The 24,757-nt window shown below is 42.3% G+C and overlaps 1 protein-coding gene across 2 annotated transcripts in view; it reads left to right on the top strand.

Moving 5' to 3' along the window:
- BIVM (basic, immunoglobulin-like variable motif containing) overlaps positions 1-24,757 on the top strand; it is a 548,794-nt gene that overhangs the window by 327,648 nt on the left and 196,389 nt on the right. The gene's annotated exons all lie outside the window — the stretch shown is intronic.

Below are 24,757 nucleotides of genomic sequence, written 5' to 3'. Positions count from 1 at the left end.
AATGTTTGCTTATTTTATCAAAATAAAAAGTAGAATTCACTTAAATGTGTATTATCTGCTGCAGAAGTCATCATTCTATTATAAATGTTTGCTGTATAACCCTATAGAAGTTCATCGTAAGAATCATACCATGGCTGGTTTGGTTGGCCAGCTGTACAGTAAGAGCAACAGTACTCCCTGCTCTATTCTTTTTTTTACTGCCTGAAGTGAATGGCTAATCAACTAGCATTGTAAGTTCCTCATTTGCTTTCTACATCTCAGTCTTTGGCAGTGTGTTGAATTTTTTTAGTTGTAAGTATCTTTATGGTTATCCAGTGCTTAATTCACATCGTTTTACTGTAAGCATACATGTTGTTTCTGTAAACGATATACTTAAGAAACTTACCCTTAAATGTTCTTTAACTCCTCAGAGGGATTGGTATCTGAAGTGCTTGTTTTGTTTGGGGAAAGAGAAAAATCTGCTAATTATAAACGCTGCAACCTTGTGCAAAAAGACATTTTAGGAGAGCTTGAAAACATCCAACATTTTTAAAATGGCTTCCCCATGTGTTCCTATGGCCCAGTATCTCTGAAATCATTTGCTCATGTGTCTTGGAGTAAAAGAAATGCTGTTCAAATCATATTGATCACTGCTGCAGTAGCCGAAGCCATACAGGTTATATCCTGCATAGGATGTAACTGCCGGCTAGCTTCCAAAGCTTCAGGGCACATTACACACCCCTAAACTGTTAGTCAGCTCAGCTCAGCGCCATGCCCTTTCAGCTCAGCGCCATGCCCTTCAGAGCTTTAATGCCACTGAAGAGAGCACTTCTTTCTGGCTTTTGAGGATCAATGGTCAACTTGTGCTGCTGTTCTTCACTGGGCAGATAAGTTCCCTCTGGGGAAAAACCTTCCACATATTATTGTTTGTTTAAAATTACTTTCCAGTTTTGGAAAATAATTTTTTATTTGGGAATATGTGATGTCCTTCTATGTCACTGTTACAGTATTCTTGAAGGAGGGGATGTCCCATCCCTGGCAGCCCATCACTCGGCCAATATTGAAAAGTTTGAAAAGGATCTTGTTTGTGCCATGCATCATATTTATACTCCTCGCACAAAACATAGGGCATAAAAGGGACATACAGACGCAGCTACCCAGAACTTCTTTTGCCACAAGTTTGAACGCCATTGTTGCCAGTTGTTTTGAATATTTTGGTGGTGTTCTGACCTCGTAGACACCAGATAAGGGCCCTTTTGGGGTTATTTATTTTCTTTTTCTTTTATTTTTTTAAAAGTATCCTTCTTGTCCTGTGTTAAAACAATTCTGGGGTGATCTAGTTCTGACTTCTTAAAAGCTTTATGTTTTGATTCCTTCTCACTAACTAAAGAATTAGTTTTATTTAATGTTAATGATGGCACGCCTTTGAATAAACATTATTTTTTTTACTATGGACAATACTTGCCATTGCCAGGAAAAGTATTACAAGGAAATGGAATTCCTCTTCTCCACTCATCGAAGACTTCTTGTCCTCGTTAAAAGAAGCTGCACTTTAAAGAAACCAATGTCAAAGGCTATAGATTTCATCCCAAACCTGTCATTAACAATCCTTTGAAAAAACTTGTATCTCTTATTGACACTTTACAAATGGATTCTACCTCTCTTCAGTGAATAACGGAAAGTCTCTGACGTGGTTTAGTGGTAAATCACTTTGGCTATGGTGTGCAGGGTCCTGGGTTTGAACCTTGCAGAGGCTATTTATTTGGGGTTGGGAGGGTGGCCTAAAGGTTAAGGTGTTTGCCTTACAAACACAAGGTGCAGAGTTTGAGTCTCACAACGGATAATTGGCTAGGCTTAAAATGGCTCGAAAGGCTAGTTAGCTTAGTACTAATCTATGAACCTATGTTTATTCTTTATTGAGCAATGTAAATTTTTTAGTTTTATTTTGCTTATTTTTTTCTGGTCTTTATACATATTGTATATAGTTAAATGTTTACTTTTGAATTTGTCATTTATTAAGTTTTAAGTATGTATGGTTAGTTATAGTATTATCAAAAATAAAAATCATTTGAGTAAAAAAAAGTTTCCTTCTTGGTCTTGTATTTTTCTTATTACCTAGAGTTCATGTCATCCAAGAGAGGAAAATGTCAGTGTAGGAGGTAGATTCCCCAAAAGGATTGTCACGATTGGTGTCTTTTTTTGTGTGGGCGCTTCCCACAGCCGTACCTCGTGAAGTATCTGTAAGGCATTTGTGCCTAAGACACACCAAAACAGTTTGTCTTCCCTGGCCATTTATCTTGAAAATCATTGGTTTAGACAGTTAGCCCAGGGTACCATGGCATAATCTTTTAACCCCTGAGATACTCCCACTTGGTAAAAAGGGGTCAAAGATGTCTCGGCTGGATACTTTGACTGTCCAGCCTCTACCGGACATCCCTCTAGAAGCAGGTAATAGCTCTGCAGGTCATTTGGTGTTTGTCAGATTCCTCTGCCATGACCCTGCTGGAGGCCGGCATGGATCTGTCTTTTCACATGTCTTCTGAGGCTTTGCAGGTTTCTGCCCCAGATGTCGAGGAGGAACCAAGGTTAATTATCTCAGGGTCCTAGAGGGATTCCGTAGATATTGGTCAAGAAGGAAGTTCCAGGTTCTCTTCTCATGTCTTACCAAGGGTTGGAACCTCTGGTATTTGTTAGGGCTGATGTTCCTTCTAAAAAATGGAAAAAACTGAAGCATGTTTCACCTTGCCCTATGCATCCTCAAAGGGGATGGCAAGAGTTTACTTAGGACTTATTGTCTGTCTTAATGGCCTTAAAGCCTCCTCAGTGGGTTTCAGTACCTACTCCTCCTTAGACCTCTACCCCTATTAAATGGTTTAGGGAATCAGATTTCTTGGATGAAGATTTCCTGTATGGTGAGTGGTCTCTGGTGAGTGGTCTTTGTCCTATTTTTCACCGATGCTTTTGCTTTTGGCTCATGGTTCTGATGCAGAGGAGTCTGTTGACCCTGAATCTCCTTTCAAGGAATTGTCCTTTGGGGGCACAATTGCTAGGATGATGGAATTCTTTAACTGTGATTGTTCACAAGTTTCAGCTATTCAGAGAAGATGATATGAGTTGCTTCAGGTGGATACTTCTAAACCATCAGCAGTTCCTCCTGTGTTAGCCGCCTTGTTAGATACTTTCTTTGCTGCCTCCAAGTCTCCTGATTCTTAGGCTCCTGCTCCTAAGAAACCTGATAGGTTCTATAGGTTCCTGAGGATTGTCTGTTTTTATTTAAATGTCCTTCTGATCCTGCTGTGGTGTCAGTTTCTTCTGACAAACCTTCTAACCTTTTACCCTCTTCCAAACTCTTGCTTTTGATAGGGATAGCAGGGCAATGGAGGGGATTGGCAGGAAAGTTTACACTGCTTCTGCTTTGGCCTTTAGGGCTGTTAATTACCAGACCCACATAATCACCTATGCTCTAACCTTGGTAGCTCAGGCTTGACAGGTCATCTCTGCCCTCCCTGACTCTGATGGCAAATCCTCTGTCTCATCTGTTTTGGGTTCTGCTTCTCAAATGGCTCGACAGCCTAATAAGTGTAGCTATGATACTACTGATGTCTCTTCTAGGGCTGTGGCTTTTGGGTCCATCGTGAGGTGTTATTCTTGGCTTTCATCTCCAGTCTCTTTCTAAGGACATTGAGGCCAAGTTGTTGGATTTTCCTTTGGTTAATACTTCTCTTTTTCAGACTGCTGCTGACTTCTTTAAGTCTCTTCAAGAGAAAGGCAAAGCCTTGCAAGTCCTTAAACATATTTTCAGTCTGTTCTATCACTAGGTTCCACAGGAATTATCCTTTTAGATCTGCTTTTATTTGCAAGCACCCCACCTGGCCTCTAAGGGCAGGAGGGGTGGAGGTGGACCCCATTTGCTAAGGCTTCTCAGATTTCTGTGACCCAGAAGCTTCCCATGTCTGATTAAGCTTGCTTCTCTTTGACAGTTCACCACCCCTGCCCTTTAGACCAGGTTGTTTTGTCCCTTGGTCTTCATAATTTGCATCTCATCACTTTAGACTCTTGGGTTCTTTCTGTCATCCGTCAGGGTTACTTCATGGTATGGAAATTTCTTCCTCCTTTTTTTGGGGATCCTCAACCTCCTCTAAAGCAGCCTTCTGATTTCCTGGAGGTTCTAGGGTCCCCGTTGATCTAAGGGAACATTTGACCTGTTCCCCTGCCCCCCCACCACCACCAACAAGTGGGATGGGTTTTTTATTCCAGGATGTTTCTGGTTCCTCGAAAGTAGGGCACTTGGAAGCCTATTTTGGATCTCTCGCTCTCTCAGCTCAAAACCTTTCTCAAGATCTTTTCTTTTCAGATGCTTACTCTTTAAACTGTGTTTCCTCTTTTGTTACCCCAGGCTTTTCTGGTATCCTTGGTTCTGAAAGACTCTTACTGTCATATCTCTATTCACCTTCTCTGCAGGAAGTTTTTATGTTTGTGTGTCTTCTTCTCATTTTCAGTTCACTGCTTTGTCCTTTGGCCTCTGTACTGCCTCAAGGGTATTCACAAAATACCTAGCTCCTGTGCTTACCTTCTGCAGGCTCCAAGGCATTCAGATTTTTCCTTATCTAGACCTGCTGCTTCAGGCACCTTCTCCCATTCAGTTGTTAAAGGATCTGCAGTTCACCATCTCTCTTCTTCAAAATATGGGGTTTACTATCAACTTTCAAAAGTCCATCCTATCTCCCTCTCAGGATCATGTGTGTCTGGGTTGCAGGATTAAGATGGTGGCAATGTTGGCCTCCCTTCCACCTCCAAAGGTATTGTCGTTGAGAGCCTTCTTTCAGTCTCTTCTTCCCCTGACTGTCATGCCAGCCAGGGAGTTTCTTCAGGCCCTGGGATTCATGGCCTCTTCTATTCCAATGCTTTTTGTTGCCAGACTGTATATACGGAAGCTTCAGCGATACGTCGGTTTTGCTGCAACATCGTCACCCTCTAACTTTCATTGTACCTCTCCTCCCCTGTCTCAATAAGGAGTTTGAGTGGTGGATTCAACAGTTCACTCTCAACCTGGGTCTACCCTATAATCCTCCAGTCCCTTCACAAAAGTTATTCACCGATGCCTCAGACATGGGGTGTGGGGCATCTCTTGGTCACCTGAAAGTTCAGGGTCTTTGGCCTTCCCATAAGAAACAAGACCATATCAACGTCAAAGGGATGAGGGCTCTGATTTTGGCCCTTCAGGCTTTTCACCTCATGTTCTGTCCAGATCCCTTGAAGGTGTACACAGGCAGCACTGCAGTGATGTGGTATGTCAACAAGCAGGGGGGCATGAAATCTTGCCTCCTGTGCAGGATGGTGGTTCAGGCTTGGGAAGTGGCTCTCAGTTATCATTTAACTCTTCAGGCAGTATACATTCTTTCAGGCAGTATACATTCCTTCAGAGCGCAATCTTGTGGCAGACTCTCTGAGCAGGTCCAAAACACAGGCTCATGAATGGATGATTCACAGAAACATCTTTCTGGACATTGTCTATCAGTGGGGTATTCCTCAGATCTTTTTGCCTCCTCTCTGAACAGGCATTTCCTCTCTTCTGATGTCCTTCATGGATGCATCTGCAGTCCTTACAAATGGGTTGTCCTGTCGTCAGGCAGCCCTTCGGTCGGCCAGATTCCAAAGTCTGGGTCTGGCCTCGGCTGGTGTCGCACTTCACCCGACGTCATAGCTGCAGTTATTCTGGTATAAAGGCATCAGCCGACGCCATTTTCCTCAGTCTTTCTTGCCACGTGGCGCCCGAAGCAGAAGCTGTTCGCAAGTGCCGGTCGGTCAGAACCAGAGATTACTACTACCGAATACTTCTACTACTACCGAAGACTTCTAAAAAGCTAAGTACCCCGTTGGGGACTCTTTCTTGCCTCAGCCGATGTCAGAAAAAGTGAATAACTGTTTAACTTCTGGGAAACAAATACCTCATAAAGATTTCCACTCTTACTACTTACCTTGTTTAGGCCCAGACCACAACGTAGCAGCTTGTCTAGCCTGTGCTTCTTTTAACCGACGGACGCTTAGACGTCGGTCGGAATTTGCTGAGGAGTTTTTCAGCTCCGCTTTTGCTTACATTATGCCGTCGGATCCTCCGACTACGCAAATATCTAAAAAGTGCAAGGAAAAGGACCGACACTCGCGGTCCGTGGTTTCGGTCGAAACCGCAGTTAAGCCAACCGCGAGTGTCTCGGTTTCGGCTGAAACCGAGCTCGCGGTTCTTCCTTCAGCCGAAAGCTTACCTCCTACCGAGGCCTCAGCCAACCTCGTGGAATCGGCTACTGAAATCCCACCTGCTCTTGCAGGCTCCCAGGATTTTTCTGATACTATCCCCTTGGATATTTCAACCCCTGCACGTGGAGCTGCTAGGCCACCTGCAGCCATGTTGATTAAGGCCTTTGCCAGGGCTAAAGCAGCTAAATCTACCAAAAATGTACCTGCTAAGTCCCCCTCTCACAGGCCTAGCTCTAGTTCACAAATGCTTAGTCTAGCAGAGGATCTCATTTCTTTAATCCGGGGATCCCAACCTCACCCAGACAGGGCCTCTCACCCACCTCCAGAGAAGAGGCCTAGAGCAGAGCCCCCTGAGCCAGTTTCTACAGATGACTCCTCTGATGATTCAGATAATTCAAACCCTCCAGAGGGCCCTTTCTCCCCTTATGAAGACTCTGATGCTGAAGAGTCCATTCCTTCTGCCTCTCCGCCGGAGGAATTTTCCTTTGGGGAAGCCTTGCATGCTATGAGGGAACAATTTCAGTGGCAGGGCCAGGATTTTTCAGACTCTAGAAAAAGGCTTAGAACCTTTCTGCATTTACCACAGCATAGGCCTTTAGCCATCCTTCCAGTTCTTACTGTTGTGGATGATGCATTTAATGATGCCTGTACTGCTCCTGATTCACTTCCTCCGGCCCCTGCTAAGCCCGATAGGTACTACAGGGTCCCGGACACACATTATCATTTGTATAAGGCTCCTTTTGCAGATCCCGAAACTATCTCCCAGGGACCTAAGGCGGTAGCAGCTACCTCTGCCAAAAACCCCCTTCCCTCTGAAAGGGAATCCAGGGCCTTAGAGAGATGGGGTAAAAAAGTTTACACTTCTGCTACTCTTTCAGCTAGGGCCTTGAACTGTCAATTCCACATGATCCAGTATCAAGAATTTATGTTAGACCAGTTAACTAAACAGCTGTCCTCAGATGAACCATTAGACAAAAAATCTGTTCAGGATATGGTACATAACATTCAGCAGGTCAGTAATCGTTCCTTAAAATGCAGCTATGATGCACTGGAGGCTTCCTTTAGATCAGCCATGACTGGCACAGTGATCAGAAGACATGCATGGTTAAAAGAACAGGCCTTACCAGACCATGTCAGATCAAAGCTACTCGATGCTCCCATGGACAAGATCAATTTGTTTGGCTCTCCTGCACAACAGGTGCTGAAGAAGATGGAAGAGAAAGCAAAATCTGTCCAGACAGTCAAAGAATTCTTACAGGTCCAACCTCCAAGGTTTAGCAGGAATTGGCCCTCCAAGAATTGGTCCTTTCCAGACACCTCCAGAGCTCAGAGAGGCAGGAATAGGCACTCAAGAGGCAGAGGTCAATCCAGAGGTGCCTACAGGGGTCGTCAGTGGTAGGCTAACAACCAGCGAGGTACAGCCACAGATACAGCCACCACCACTACTACAGGACAATCACAGTGACTTGACTCTGGCACCGCCTACCAGGGAACAACTAGAAGCACCCTTAGGCGGGAAACTAGCCTTATTTTCAGTGAACTGGCATAACATCACAAGAGACAAGTGGATTTTGCAGACAATAGACCAAGGTTACAGGTTTCACTTCCATACTCTAGCAAGGAAAAGAGGAATGCCAAACCTACCTCCAAATCAAAACACAGAAGCTCTAAAACAAATAACTCACTTACTAAGGATGAGAGCTGTACAAAAGGTACCATCTACGGAGCAAGGACAAGGATTTTACTCCAGGCTCTTCCTGGTACCGAGAAAAGAAAACCAATGGAGACCTATTCTCGACCTGTCCGCTTTAAACACATACCTCATTGTCCCAAAATTCAAAATGCTGACCCTACACCAACTGCTTCCCATGTTGGGCAAGGAGTCTTGGCTGGTGACTCTAGATCTCAAGGAGGCATACCTGCACGTCCCCATACGACCAAATTGCAGAAGATACCTCAGATTTCTTGCAGGATCAGAGCATTATCAATTCTCAGCATTGCCCTTTGGCTTATCTACTGCGCCCAGAGTGTTCATGAAATGCCTGGCATCCGTAATTGCTCATTGCAGGCTTCAGGGAATCCAAATCTACCCTTACCTGGACGACTGCCTGTTGCAAGCGGACAACAAAAACAAGCTAGCAGAAGACCTAAAAAGGGTCATTCATCTACTGCAAGCCCTGGGATACACAGTCAATATAAAAAAGTCAAGACTGATACCATCCCAAAGGATAACCTTTTTGGGTGCAGAGCTGGACACATCAAAACAAATGGCATTCCTAACAGTAGAAAAACAGGAGCAACTACCTCTCTACTTCTTGGCATTAACAAAACAGAACCAGCTAACAGCAAGAAAAGTCCTGCAAGCCTTGGGTTTCATGGCATCCTGCATAATATTGGTTCCACATGCCAGGCTGCATATGAGAAAGTTACAGTGGTACCTAAGGAATTTATGGTCTCAGCACAAGCACAGCCTAGAAACCCAAATTCCAATAATCCCATGCCTGAAGCAAGAATTCCAGTGGTGGGCTCAGGCCTGTCAATCAAACAAAGGACTGCCCTTCCACAACACTCAACCAAGCCAGACCATCACAACGGACGCCTCAGACCTCGGTTGGGGGCACACATGCTGGACAAGTGCATACAAGGCTTATGGACTCAAGACCAGCTGCACCTGCACATAAATCAAAAGGAAATGCTGGCAGTAAAACTGGCAATTCAGACCTTCAGACCATTTCTTCGACAAGGTCCACTGTTGATAAGGACAGACAACACCACAGTTATGTGGTACATCAACAAACAGGGAGGCACACATTCGTACCCTCTATGCCGGATGGCAATGGACCTCTGGAATGTGGCCCTGAGCTTCAACATTCAGTTACAAGCAATTTTTGTGCCAGGAAAAGAAAACATTCTAGCAGACATACTAAGCAGAACTACCACGGATGCCCACGAATGGATGCTGCATCCGGACATCTTCAAAACCATTACAAGAAAATGGGGACTACCAGAAATAGACTTATTTGCATCCCCACACAATCACCAACTCAAGAAATTCTGCACAAGGACGTACCACCCACTTGCTTGGAAAGTGGACTCCCTATCTTTCAGTTGGAAAAACCTGACAGCATATGCATTCCCACCACTTCCTTTGATGCACAAGGTGCTATTGAAGATCAAAGAGGACCGTCAAGGATCATCCTGATAGCTCCAGACTGGCCAAGGCAACATTGGTACCCATTACTGAGGAGCATGTCTCGGGAACAAATATGGCCTCTGCCCCTAGTTCCCTTACTGTTAACACAGAACAACTACAACACCCTGCATCCAAACCTGAAAACACTGCAGCTGACTGCCTGGAACATTGCATAACACCTAATAACCCAATTTTATCCCAGAGGGTTAAAGACATTATCTTGGAGGCTCGCAGACCCTCAACAAGAAAAAATTATTCAGCAAAATGGAAAAGATATCACATTTGGAGTACTACAAAAGGGAAAAATGTGTCACTGGTAAACATAGCCAACATCCTGGAATACTTGGCAAGAGCTCTTCCACAACGGCCTGTCCTATTCTTCCATTAAGATTCATGCATCAGCTATTTCAGCAGAATACAACTTGGATCCTCCAGTCTTCTCACATCCTCTGCTCAGGCAGTTTCTGAGAGGAATTAAAAATGTAAAACCACCTAGGAAGCCACCATTGCCAGCATGGGACTTGAACTTCGTGCTAGAAAAGTTGACACTCCCTCCTTTCGAACCAGCAGCAACAGCAGAATTACAATACTTATCATGGAAAACTGCTTTCCTGCTTGCAATCACTTCAGCAAGAAGGGTATCTGAGCTTCAGGCATTAATGGCAGTACAGCCCTTCCTGATCTTCCATCAAGACAGAGTGTCCATGAGAACAAACCCTACTTTTATGCCAAAGGTGGTATCCAGGGTATCTTTAAACCAAGCTATCCACCTACCTACATTCTACCCCAACCCACAGAACAGGGGAGAAATACTTTTACATACCTTGGATGTACATAGACAATTACGCTACTACCTGGACAGGACCAAGGACAATAGAAAAACTGACCAGCTACTGGTAGCATATGCAACAGGAATGGAAGGAAAAGCAATTTCAAAACAGACAATCTCTAAGTGGATAGGAAATTGCATTAGATTTTGTTACTCCTACCATGGGAAGAAAACTCCAGAAAACATCAGGCCTCACTCTACAAGGGCTACAGCCACTACCACAGCTTTTCTATGAGGAGTGGCTACCAAAGACATTTTAGAGGCTGCTACTTGGAGCTCCGTGCATACATTTGCCAAGCATTATAATTTACCTTTATACTCCAGATCCCGAGCAGGTTTTGCCACTGCTGTTTTACAAGGGATCTTAACTACACCATAATCTTTTTTCTCCTCCTCCCCCAGTTTGGCTATGGTATTCTACCCATTTGTAAGGACTGCAGATGCATCCTTGAAGGACATAGTACAGTTTTGTACCTACCATAAATGTAGATGTCCGATAGGCATGCATCTGCAGTCAGGATTACCCACCCACCTTCCCCTCTGTGGTACTCCTAGGGTATTTGCCCATCTTGTAGCTGGCTGGGGGAATCTATTATGGTGTATTTGTTTGTATATATGTACATACATGCTTATTTTTTGTTTGCTCTCTACTATTTGGAACCATTTGCATTCATCCAAATTTAGCCTTTCTAGAGGGCACCTGGCATCTGGGGCAAGAAACACTGAGGAAAATGGCGTTGGCTGATGCCTTTATACCCGAATAACTGCAGCTATGACGTCGGGTGAAGTGCGACACCAGCCGAGGCCAGACCCAGACTTTGGAATCCGGCCGACCGAAGGGCTGCCTGACGACAGGACAACCCATTTGTAAGGACTGCAGATGCATGCCCATCGGACATCTACATTTATGGTAGGTACAAAACTGTACTTTCCTGATTGCCAAGCTTTCTGGCTTGGAAACCGGATGCCCTGTCCTTTCCATGGACGGGAGGTTTCTTTGTTTTCCCACTTCTTCCTCTACTTCCAAGAGTCCTGCAGAAGATTCAGCTGGATTCCACACACAACTTGCTAGTGACTCCATTTGGGCAGCAGCAGCACTGGTTCTCTGTCTTAATGTATCTAACAGGGGCAATCATCACAAGTTCACCAGCTGGATCTCCTCACACAGGACAAAGGGTCTGTCATCCATCCCCACCTGTCTATGCTGCAATTGACATTGTAGGTGGTAGGGTTTTGATCCCTTTCCGGCGCCTCTTTTCTGAGGACGTGCTTAGGGTTTTATAGGAAGCAAGAAAACCCTCAACTAGAAAATCTTATTGAAATACATTTTTGGTCTGGTGCCATGCTTGGAACCAAGACTCTTTTTCAGTGGGGGCTCTTCTGGTCCTCTCTTATTTGTGTAAGTTGCTCCAGTCTGGCTTGGCCTATTCTTTTGTAAAGGCCCATTTGTCAGCCATTTCTGCTTGTTTGCCCCTGACTTTTCCTTTTAATTCTCATTTTGAGGTCAAACAATTTCTTAAACGTGTTCTGCATATTAGGCCTCCAAGAAAACCTATTCCTTCTCCTTAGGACCTTAATTTTGTTTTGGAAAAATTGACTGGCTCCTTTTGAGCCTGCAGACTCTGCTTCTTTGCAACATGTTACCTGTCAAACTGTTTTGTTGCTGGCTGTTACTTCTGCTCAGGGGGTTTCTGAGCCCCAGGCCCTTATGGCCATTCCTTTTTTGTTTTTTCATAGGGACAGGGTGTCCCTTCGTACTAATCCTTCTTTTACATCCAAGGTGGTAAATAAGTGGTCCTTAAATCAGTAAGTACAACTTCCTTCTTTTTCCCTTTTTCTCAGTCTTCTACTGAGAGGGTCCTGCATACCTTGGCTTTGCACAGACAGCTTGGGTACTGTTTGGATAAAACTAGGACTATTCGTAAGTCTGATCAGGTTTTTGTTTCCTTTCATCCCAGGTCTTTGGGTTTGGTTTCTAAGCAAACAGTCTCTTCCTAGATATCTAAGGCAATTTCTTTTTTGTTATTCTTTTCATGGCAAGTCTCTGTTTGCTTCGGTTAGAGCTAATTCTACTATGGCTGTTGCCTGTTCTGGTGCCTTCCTCAAGGGGTTCGACACAAATTCCATCTTTGAGTCTGCTACTTGGTTTTCAGTGCATACCTTTACTAAGCATTATAAGTTGAGTATGGTTTCTAGGGCAAGAGCGGATTTTGCTGAAACCATTTTATGTGGGTTTGTTGAGGGCTGTTCTCAGCCTTCCGCCTCCAATTCTGTCTTTTTGAGCTTTTTTACTCTCCCTTCTTTCAAGAATACTGCAACAGTGATGTAGAAGGACATAGTACAGTTGTGTAAAATCTTACCATAAAAGTAGATGTCCTTGTCTTCACTGTTGCAATATTTGCTCCCTCCCACCAACTGCCTCTTCTTTATTCTGCCTTTTTCCTTCTGGATGTGCATGGACTCCTTTGTCCTATGAGGATTGTTCTCTCCTGAGGCAGTTCATTTCTAGGTAGTTGCGTCTGTATGTCCCTTTTATGCCCTATGTTTTATGTGAGGAGCATAAATAGGATGTACAGTGCAAACAAAATCCTTTTCAAGCTCTTCATTACTGGCCAAGCGATGGGCTGCCTGGGAATGGACATCTCCTCTTTCAAGAATACTGCAACAGTGAAGAGAAAGACATTTACTGTTATGGTAAGATTATACACAACTGTACTTTTTTAGTGACTGTTACGTGACTTTACTGTACTTTTAAACAGGTGTGTACTTTTGTTTCTGACATTTGAATGCTTGTTCTAAAACATTTTGTCTCTGGAGAACCTGTGCATGTATTACTTTTTGGAGCTAATAAAATGTATGAGACTACTTCAGTGTTTCAACTAGAAAAGTTACTTTCAAGTACTTTTTAAATGTTGCTAGCTTGCACTGCTTAGTGTCCTTGGAAAAGAAACACCATTTTCAACTTAACCATAGGACAAACTACCAGACCCAGAGTAAGTCCTTGTTCCCTCCACAAAAAGAAAAAGTTAACAGTGTTTGCCACCTTAGCAGGCTAGCAGTTTTCCTCAATTGCAGGTGGGTAACCCTGCTGTAGTGAAAACTGATTCCACAGGCCACTCATCTTTTTACTCAGATCTCTCATGTTTTGTCCATACAGCCACTATGGGCCTAGGGTTAGCCATGTCCTCTGACGCTGTTGGGGTCCCTTTAGTGGGCAAGGGAGAGCCAATATTGTTGTTCTTGGGAGAATGGGCAGGGAAGATGCCCCTTCTTAACCAGGATGCTGTGCCCATTTCTTAGGAAGCTGCTGCTGTCGCTATTAATAACCTATTTGCCCCAACCTTCCTGTCAAAAAGAAGCACAAAACTAAACATTTTATCTTCTCCCGCACCAGTTCCCCTGGACAGGAGTAGTTTATTATGTCTGGCTCAGGGTGTTGTACAGGCTGTTGACCCTTCTTTATGTAATGACTTCTGGTAAAAGCAAAAACGATTCCTCTTTTCCTGAAGAGATTCAAAAATTCAATTTGGAGAGGAATGTGATAGGACAGATTTCTGATTTATACTTAGAGGAGAACATGGTATCTGAAACTCCCTAATGAGAGATTCTCTTCAGTTGAGACTATTTCCAGAATATTCCATTGTGTTTTCATTGGGAGAACATTGAGATTTCTCAGTCCCTCAGAAAATACTATGAACTATTAACAATTGGATTTCCCGGAACCTTCTCCTATTCCCCAGTGCTGTCAGCATTGGATGATGCTTTTATCACAGCCTGTGGTTTTCTGACAGACATTAAAAGTTTTCTACACACCTCCCAGACCTGACACAGCAGTGAGGAAAAATCTGCTTTATGTGATAGTTTCTTCCATTTGTCAGGTTACCGCTGAATGTTTAAAATGTGTCCATTCTGCAAATACTGCATCCAGGGCTATGTTATCAGAACCTCCCAAAAAATTTTAGAAATGAGATTTTAAATTCTCTTTTGAATACAGATTTGGTTTTGGACTCCAGGTTATCAAAAATGCGATAAGAGATAAGGTGATACAGAGAATCTTAGATTTTTCAGCCCTCCTCATCCAAAATTTCCAAAGGATTTTCTGCTCCTTCGTCCAGTTTGGTGGGAAACAAAATAAACAGTCTCAGCAAAATGCTGGTAAACAGAGTTTTAGAAAACAATTTCAAGGATGTTCCAGAAAGAAAGCAGGAACCCCCAAAAGAAAGGACAGTCAAAACAGAGTGGCTATATAATGGACCTCCTTCCTATCACCCCCCCCCCTTCACCCTGGTAGTTCCTTACTCCTTTCAGAAAATCTGAATTTCCATTTCTGTGTTTGGCAACAGATTGATGTTCTTCGTTCCACATTGCTGCAGTCCTTACTATTGGGGTAGTCCGCTGTCCAGTCGGCCCGAATACCATCACAGATGGCAATGGGAGAAATTCTGGACTTTGCAGGTTATTATTCCACATCCACCAGATGTTCCCTTCTGTCCAACAGCACATGCTGTCTCAGGTATAATAGAAACAGTTCCTCCTTCCCAGTTGGGAAAAAGTTTTTATTCAAGAATGTTTTTGTGCCAGAGAAAGAAAATGCCTGAAGATCAATTCTGGACCTTTCTTTCCTAAACCAGTGTGTGATAGTGCCCAGGTTCAAAATACTTTCACTTCACAACCTGTTACCCCTTCTTCTTGTTTGAGTTATTCATCCAGATTTCAGACATTCCTTCAAGTTTTGTGTGTCTGGATCACATTGCCAGTTCTCTGCTTTACCCGCTGGGTTATCCACTTCTCCAAGAGTGTTTACAAGTCTAGCTCCTATCAGCTACAAGATATCCACATTTTCCATATTTAGATCACTTTCTTATCTTTGCAGAGTCTTTTTCAAAGTGTCAGAAATCTCGTGTTTGGGTGAGATATCTCATATGCAGGCTAGAATTCCAAGAGAGCATTCAAAAGTCTTTTTTGACTGCATACCTCAAGATTGTGCTCTTGGGATGTTTGCTAGGCAGCTCAGTACAAAAAGCTTTTCTTCCACAGAAGAAAATAGATCTATATTTAGATCTGTTCCAGAGGTTTTCCACACAGACTTTGGTCATTTCAAGGGTATTCCCAGGGTTCTGGATCTCATTACATCTTTTATTCTCATGTTACCTCTTGCAAGACTCCACATGAGAAAGATGCAATTGCATCTGAAGCGTCTTTGGTCCCAGCACCAAATACTCGTTATTTTTTCAGATACCAGTTCTGGGTATTGTGAGAAAAGAAATCAGTTGTTGGAGACATCCGATATCCCTGAATCCAGATCTTCACTTCTCCCCTCCTGCTCCAAAGCAGTCTGTCATCACAGACATCTTTGACTTTGCTTGGGTAGCAGTGTCAAAAGGGATAAAAGCGCAAGGTAGCAGTGTCAAAAGGGATAAAAGTGCAGGGTATTTATGACAATAAAGATGGAGACAAGCACATAAATAAGAGATTCTTGTCCTTATCAAAGTTGTCACCCCCCTCAATCACCCCTGGATCCCACGACCACTTCAAGTTGCTGCAGACAATACCATAGTGATGTGGTACATAAGCAAGTGGGAACCAAATCTTATGCCCCAAGCAGACTAGCCATTTTAGCATGGAATATAGCTTTACAGCAGAATATCTCACTCTACAGGCATCTTACTTTCTGTCAGAGCAAAACTGTGTGGCAGACAAACTGACCTGAAAAAAGTAGACACACAAATAGAAACTAGATCATGGTATTTCCAAGATTTGATCCATTTGTGGGGATTCCCCAAGAAGACCTTTTTGCCTCCTCTCTAAGTGATCAGCTGGCAAAAGTCTGCTCCAGAACTCCATGCAAGAAGGCCTGGAAGACAGATGCCTTTTATTTTCCTTGGACAGCAATGTTTTTGTATGCTTTTCCACCGATATCTGGGATATTTCTAAAGAATCCCCAAGATCATTGTGGTGTCTTCCTTCCTTTGTAATTGGCCAGGAGCAATTACCGCAATCTTCCTCAGACTGGATCTACTCGCACAAGAACAGATGTGTTTCAAACATCCCTGCCACAAACAACTGCAACTTACTGCCTGGTTGATAGGGTCTTAATACCGTTTAAGCACTTGTTTACTGGGGAAGTACATCAGGTATTAATGGAGACTATGAACCTATGAACTAGAAAGTCATATATAATCAAAAGGAAAAGGTTTTCTGGTTGGTGTTAACCTAACCAGCACCCATTCAAGACTGGTGTTTCACTGGTTTTGCAGTATTTCTATGAGTTACTTTCTTATGCCCTGTCTTATTCCTCTAAGGTCCATTTGTTAGCCATTTCAGCATGTCTGCCCATACATCCCCCTCTTTCAAGGCATTCTCGTGTCAAAATGTTTTTGAAAAGTGGTATTGCATAACAAACCTCCAAGAAAACCAGTGGCTTCTCCTTGGGATCATAATTTTGTGTTAGAGATGCTAACATTTGCTCCATTTGGACCAGCGTATTTGGCTGACTTACAGTTCTTAACATGGAAAACAGTTTTGTTAATTGCTGTGATTTTTCCAAGAAGAGTATCTGAGCTCCAAGCTCTTATGGTGGGTTAACCTTCTCTCATTTTCCTCAGAAACAGGGTTTCTTCAGGCATAAATGGAGTCATAGTTTACTTGAAGCCAAACTATCCATCTCCCTGTGTTCTTCCTTAAACCAAAACGATGGCGAAAAGGATATTTAATATCTTGGATTTCCACTGAAATCTTTTGTACTATTTTGACAGAACAAAATTTTTCAGAACATCTGATCAGTTGCTTATTTCTTGAGCTAGTTTGCTTTGTCCCTTCTTACTATTTCCAAATAACATAGGCTATTACCTTTTTATTTCTGCCAAAAAATATCCCAGGTAGGGTCAAGGCATACACTACCAGGGCCTTGGCTTCATCTATGACTTTTTGAAAAGGTTTGGATGCTAGAAGTATTCTAGAAGTAGCAACTTTATCTTCTGTACCCACTTTTACAAAGTACTGCAAACCAGATTACTTCTCCAGGTCTAGGTCAGGCTGTGATAGGACCATTATTCAGGGACTCCTGGACCCTTCCCCTTCCACATCTCAGTGGTTCTAAGCTATGGTAATCTAGGTATATAGCCTTAGGTTATTGCAGCAGTGATCAGTATGATGAACATAGCATGAAATCTCTGTCTTAATGGTTTGGGTGTGTGGAAGGTGCCCTGAAATTATGGAAGCTGGCCGGCTGTTATAATCTATGCAGGATGTAAGCCAGTTAGCTTAAAGTACTGAAGCAATGATCATTTAAACATCTACTGTTATGGTACATATAATTACATAACTGTACTTATTTTTTTCCTCCGATGGAAGATTTTTCTTTTAAGCCAACCATTGCCAGGATGAATGATGTATTTTCTGGGAGCAAACTGTTTCCCCTGAGATGAGGAGATATGATTTACTACAAATGAATATACCTCATCCCACTCCCATCCCTCCTATATTGCCAGCCTGGGAGAATATGTTGAAAGCTGCCTGTACTCATCCTGACATCAGCTGTCAGTCCCTAAAAAGGCAGATGAGCTGTACAAGGTACCAGAGACTAATATATTTATTTTCTCTCACCTCAGAGCTGATCCTGAGGTCATCTCCACAATGTCTACTTCTGGCTACAAACAGATTGTCAATACCAACCCCTACACTTTGTAATAAAGAAGTAAGGTTTTGGACCATATAGGTAAGCAAATGTTTTATTTTTCCACTTAGTCTTCAGAATTCTGAATTACCAGGCATATATGTAGAAATGTATGCTTTGTCATATGGATAGTCTGAAGGATTTGGCTTCTACTACTCTTACTGATAAAAGCTTTTTTTTTAAACAAACTGTTTCTGCACTTTCTCAGGCATCTAAACATGCTTTGAATAGTGTGTATGATTATGCAGATACTGTGTCTAGAGCCACAGCTCTTGCTACAGTATTGAGAAGGTATGCTGGGAAGTGTAACCAAAAGTTTTGCTTATGAAGTAAGGCCTGAAATCTTGGATTCAGCTTTAGAAAAAGGAGGTATTGTTTGATCTTTATGAAGGAGAGAAATTGATTCAGGAAGTTTCTAAGATCTTTCAGGTACCCCACTACAAATCATGTAGTCCTCCCTCTTACACACAAAAAAGCCAAATAAACAATAACAGTTTTTTTTTCTGCCAAACAAAATGCAAAAGATGGCCAGAGGGTAACAACAACAAAAAAGGAGCCTTTTCAGAAAAAGGGACAGTCCGATAATACAGAATAACTATGCCAGCATTCCTTAGTCTTCCCTCTCCCCCCACCTAATATCTCTTCAGATCTGTCTCATAATTGACCCTCAATAATCTCCCCTTTAGCAAAATATTGTTTCAAACTCCTAGGTCTTAATAGTTGTGCAGGAGGGTTACAGATGGCACTGGATGCAAAAATATTTATTTTCAGGGGAATTCCCCTCCAGCCTCTACACCATACAGAATTTTTTTTCCCTTGGTTTCTTTGGTTTTTGCACACCCAGGAAAGTCACAGAACCACTGTCTTTTGGTCAAAGGGCCAAAGGCTTCTACTCCAGAATGTTTCTTGTACCAATGGGCCCAGACAATTTTCTTGGGTGGCGAAAGCCAGGGTACCTTTTTGGCTAGGCTTATATAGGCCCTAGGGCTAATAGCCTAGTACCTACCTATGAACTTAAAGAAAGCATCTTCTTGGAGAGCAGTATGACATCTTTCATTTCTAAATATGTATGTGAAAGTTCCAGTGTTCAAAATGTTGATCTTACAGAACCTGTTTATCTCTCTGCATTACCCTTTGGTTTATCTACAGCTCCAAGGGTATTCACAAAATGTCTGGCCCCAAATGTGGCTTATTGCAGACTGAATGGCATTCCAATTTTTCCTTATTTGGATGATTTGTTTATCTTTGCAGAGACTTTATCAAAATGTCAAGAGTCATTAACACTGGGATATGTCCCTTTTCACCAATATGTGTTTTCAGATATATATCAAAAAAATCCTCCCTGCTTGACTCCATCTCATAGGATTGTGTTTCTGGATTCTTCTGTGCAAAAAGCTTTTTTGAGACAGGACAAGGTGAATTTTTACCTGAACGTTTCCAATCAGTCACATACTTGTGCAAAATAATTTCTCATGATTTTGGGATTCATGGCTTTGATTCTCATGATGCCTCTAGATAGGTTGCACATGAAAAAGATGGTTTCTAAAAAATACATGGATCCAGCTTTTGCATCATCGAGTATCAAAATTCTGGTTTGTGGTTTCATAAAAAGGGAACTGCATTAGTGAAGGCAACAAGTCCAGTTGAGCTCAGGTCTCCCCTTCTCTCCTTAGACCCCAAACCAGTCTGTCACCATAGACATGTCAGATTTTGCTTGGAAAGCAATTTCCAGAAGGGTAAAACCTCAAGGCCTTTGGAACCAAAGCACATCAGTTTCAGTGAGACACTGGCTTCCATCTGAACCTGGAATATTCAGGAACTACTCTAAGGCTAACGTCCTGCTATTAAGTGATAACCTGGCAAAATTTCAAGCCCCCATAAACCCTGAGAACACTGCTGCCTGTGCACAACTGTTTACAGAAACCCTGTATAAGCATGTTAATAGCTGCATAGAGACAGCTGTACCCACCAGGAAGAAGTACAAAACTAACTCAAAAAACAAACCACCATGGTAGAATCACAAAATCAGTAGGCTGTATAACAGAAGAAAGAAAATCATGGCAAAAATTAGGAAGTGTAGAACCCAGCAGGATAAAAGCACTCTCATCAGACTAAACAAACCTCTCAGATAATAAATAATCTACCAAAGCCAAATTTGAGGTGAATTTGGCCTCCCAGGCATTCTTTATGTATGTCTGAAACTTCAAAGGCAATACACAATTGTGTGCAGAGCTCATTTTAAATGGAGCCACCTATACTGAGCCAGAAGATATAGCAAGCCTACTAGCCAATAAATTCAGCTCCAACTTTACCCTTTTCTCCCCCTCAACCTTCTCAAGAAATACCATCAAGTACAACCGCCCCATGCTATAAGTAGGGAACAGGTCCTTAATGCTCTCTCTAAGGCCAAGAACACTGCATCAGTGGGCCCAGACAATATCCCAGGATGCCTTCTAAATAGCATGAAATATGACCTATCAGTGCCTCTGGGATTTGGTATTTAACTGTAGCCTCCAAACAAGCTTTGTGCCTCATGAATGGCGAGCAGCAACATTCATCCCTTTGCACAAAGGTGGGCCATCTACAGACCCTGAAAACCACAGATCCGTAAGTCTCACTAGTCTTATATGTAAAGGCATGGAAAGAATTATGATGGAAATGATCAGCAGTGATGTAGTAAACCTCTAGATACTGGATCCAACCCATTTTGATTTTGTCAAGGGCAGATCATGCCTACTCAACCTGGTGGACTTCTTTGAGAAAGTCACCAAAGCAGTGGATGAGTGAAAAATGGTTCACACTGCACAAACTCTAGAGGTTGGGTACAAACTTGTATGCTACCTGGTGGATAGCCAACTGGCTTACAGACAGGACCCAGGAAGTTAGAATTGGAGAGTTCACCTCTACAAAGAGGCCAGTAACAAGTGGAGTCCCTCAAGGATCAGTCCTTGGACTGCTTCTTTTTGGCATTTACTTCTCTGAAGTCAAGGCCAATGTCAGTGGTCTCTGGCTGACTAAATTTGCAGATGATTGCAAATTAGGAGCTGTCATTGAATCCCACACCGATACAAATGTTCTTCAGGAGGGGCTGACACAGACAAACGACTGGTATCAGAGCCATGGACTAACACTAAATGCCAAGAAATGCATAATAGTATCCTTCAGGAAGTCATCCACCTCTGGTAACTACCATATTGACAACACACCCCTTAGAGTTGACCCAGTAGTCAGGGACTTAGGTTCATGCATAGATAGTAATTTAGCCTTTGACCATCACATATCTACAGTATTGAAGAAGTCATTATATGTTGTGCAACTTATAAACAAACATATGGCACACAAGTCCAAGGAAGTTATTGTTCCACTGTATTCAACATTCATCAGATGTGTCATAGAGTACAGTGCCCCCTTTGGTATGTACCTAATCAGACATATCCAACAATTGGAACGTCCACAGAGGTACCTCACTAAAAAAATGCAGGGCTTGAGTAAAATGTCCTAGCCAGACCGATTCAAGGCTCTATCCCTGTATTCCGTCTCCTACAGGCTTTTGAGTGTAGATCTATACCTGACTTACAGGGCATTGTCAGAACCCACACTGATGGACCTCCTGCATATCCGCAAAGCAAACAGCACCAGAGTTACCCATTCTAAATACTTAAACCTTGCCTGTGATATAAATAGGACGTGCTGGAGAGACGCATATGTATCCCAGAGATTACCCCATCTCTGGAACAGGCTCCCCATCCATGTGAAGCAGAGTTCCTTCCTAATCCAATTCAAGTGCAATCTGGACAATTGGATGGGAAAAGGAAATTCATCCCTGGTTTGGCACCTCTGTCTCTAATGGACATAGGCAACCTGTAACTGGTTCATCTCCCAAGCCCTAGCTTGTAAATGTTTCATCTCCCAAGACCCTGCTTACACTTATCAAGGGTATCAGAACTTGTCAGAGATTTGGAATGCATGGCTAGACTTCAAAAGGCCCTTGTGGTTGTTAGCCTAGTAAACACCTATGAACCTATGATGCATGACATAGTCTCTCCATTACCATTAGTCCCCAGGACTTCAAGTCATTACAGACAATACCACAGAAATATTGTATACAAACAAGCAGGGAGGTACAAGGTCGTACTCCCTATGCAGGCTAGCACTGATGCCTTGGGAGTTGACTCTTCAGCATTCCTGAACTCTCCAATCTTCTTGCATTCTGTCAGAGCAAAACATTGTGACAGACAAGCTGAGCTGGACCAGGACAGAACCTCATGAATGTAAATTCAATGCAAGGTTCTTCTAGGAGCTGATCCAGTTATGGGGATCACCTCAAATAGGTATGTTTGCCTCCTTTCAAAACAGACAGAAAAAGTTTTGTTTCAAGGCTCCTTGCAAGCAGATCTGGAAAATAGATGACATTTCATTCCCTTTGAAGGAAATGTTCTGGATATCTAGGGTAATTCTAAAGATTCAAAAGGATACCTCAGAATTCATTTTGGTGACACCTTTATGGCCTAGATATCATTGGTTCTCCCTTCGTATAGAATTAGGAAGAGCAATTACTACAAGCTTCCTTGCAGAATGGTTCTACTCACATGAGAGTGGGAATTTGAAATACGCTGTGATCAACCAACTTCAACTGACTGTCTGGACGACTTGAAGTTTACTACATTTTAGGAACTTATTTCATGAGGATTTGCAGCTAGTACTAAAGGAGCTAAGAAATGCTGCTACTAGAAAATTCTGTATCGGTAAGTGGAAGTGATTTCCTGGTTGGTGCCTAACCAATAACTAGTGACCCATCAGCAATTTTGTACCACTGGTGCTTGAATTGTTTCCCTCTGGCCTCTCTTATTCCTCTGTTAAGGTTCATCTTGCAGACATTTCAGCATGTCTGCCCATGAGTTATCATCTTTCTTCTCAGTGTGTTGTGAAAAATGTTTCTGAAAGAAGTTTTACACCGAAGAACTTCAAGTAAACAGGTTGTTTCTACTTGGAATTTCAACTATGTGCTGAAGAAATTGACTGTGTCACTTTTGAATCCTCTTATCTAGCTGATTTAAGGTTCTTGACTTGGAAAACTTTACTTATCATTGCTCTGACGTCTGCAAGAAGAGTATCTGAGTTGCAAGCTCTCATGGTGAGTGAGCCCTATTTTATTTTCTACAAAAATAGTCTCTTTAAACAAACCACTTAATTCATACCTATAGTGTTTTCAGAATTTATTTTAAATAAAGCCATCAATTCTCCTAGTTTTCTACCCAGAAAAAAAATCGGAGAACGGATTCTGCATACTCTGGATTTATATAGTTAGCTCAGATATTATCTTGACAGACTCAGTAGAAAAGCCAACCAGCTACTTATTTCTTATCAAGGGGCAAAAAGGGACACCCTGTGTCTAAGCAGACTATTTCCAGGTAGGTGTCTTCTGTTTCTTTTTTTTTTTTTTTTCCTAACATGGTAAATCTATTCTGGGCAGTATCAAGTTTGCTATAGCTACAGCCTTTTCTTTTTTGATGGCATACTTGGAAGTGGTAGAGTTCTAGAGGCAACTTCATGGTCCTCAGCATATGCATTTAAAAGCATTATGAATTGGATTCCTTTTCTAGGTCCAAGTTAAACATTACTATGACCATTCTGTAGGGGTTCCTGGAGCCATATTCTTCCTCCTCCCAGGATGGATAAGCTAAAGGTACTGCAGCTGTGGGAATTATTTTATTTTACATTTGTTTATTGGGAAAGTCTGAATGGAAACTAGTCCTTTTTCGGCGGAGGCCCAGGAAGAAAAGCTCCACGTAAAGTATACAGCTGTACATTGATTACATAAATATTACATAATGCTAATGAAAAAAATCTGTGTACAGATATATTATATGCACGTATCTAAAGTCACAGAGTGAAAGTACATAACGGGTTATAAAGCAGAGAATGTACACATTTATAATGGTGAATATAGTACAGGTGTTAGTTGCATTTACCCATGACAGTAGATGTTTAAATTTCTCACTGATGGCATTTTATAGAATCAAACCAGAAAGCACAGTGCTTTGAACAGTGTGAACAGGTAATTGAGGAGAGGAAGAAGGCAGAAGTATCAGTCCTGTGTTTCTCACAATAGGTTAGGTATTCCCCACCCATGCTTAAAATTAAGGTCTGTCACTTGCCCTCTGTCCCTCTCCAAGCACTGCAAATAAAGGGCAGATTTTTTTTTTCTTTAGGCAGCTCAGTGGCATCAAATGACAACAGACTAGTATGTCGGAGATAAGGTGTATTAAATAGAATTTTTCAAAACTCCAAGTACCAGGTATTATATCTTGTCCACAAAAACACATTTCTTTGGGAATATTAGTTCTTCAGGACCATTTGACATTAAGCAATAGAACTTATTTTAGAATCATAAGGTGCTATAGGGTTTTACTAGGGATTTTTCCCTGTCCCAAAGAAACCAATTAAGACACGGTCCTGGTGCATCGGATCTGAATAATTTTATTAAAAACAACAATCAAGATGTGAACTCTGCAAACTTTACCACTCTGCAACAGTTATTTATGGATCCTTTGTTGATCAGGTTAGTCCAACTAGACTAGAGACCTTTTTTCAGGGGAAATTTGGCCAGGGTACCAGGGAAGTTTCCCTATTTTTTTTTTAAATAGTTTTCATGAAATCTTATGCAGCCTCCTGAGCTACCACCAACTCAAACAGGTGGGACCTCATTTTAACATCTCATTTGAAGAACAATACAGACAGGACTGCATCACCCCCAATACTACACTGCATTGTCAGCAATTTGAAAATTAATCCAGTCACCTGTGGTGGCAATAGAAACAATAGT

The sequence above is a fragment of the Protopterus annectens genome, chromosome 5.part0 (genome assembly GCF_019279795.1).
Source record: "Protopterus annectens isolate FY-2018-M chromosome 5.part0, PAN1.0, whole genome shotgun sequence".
NCBI lineage: Eukaryota > Metazoa > Chordata > Ceratodontiformes > Protopteridae > Protopterus > Protopterus annectens.
This window is presented reverse-complemented; position numbering and strand designations above follow the sequence as displayed.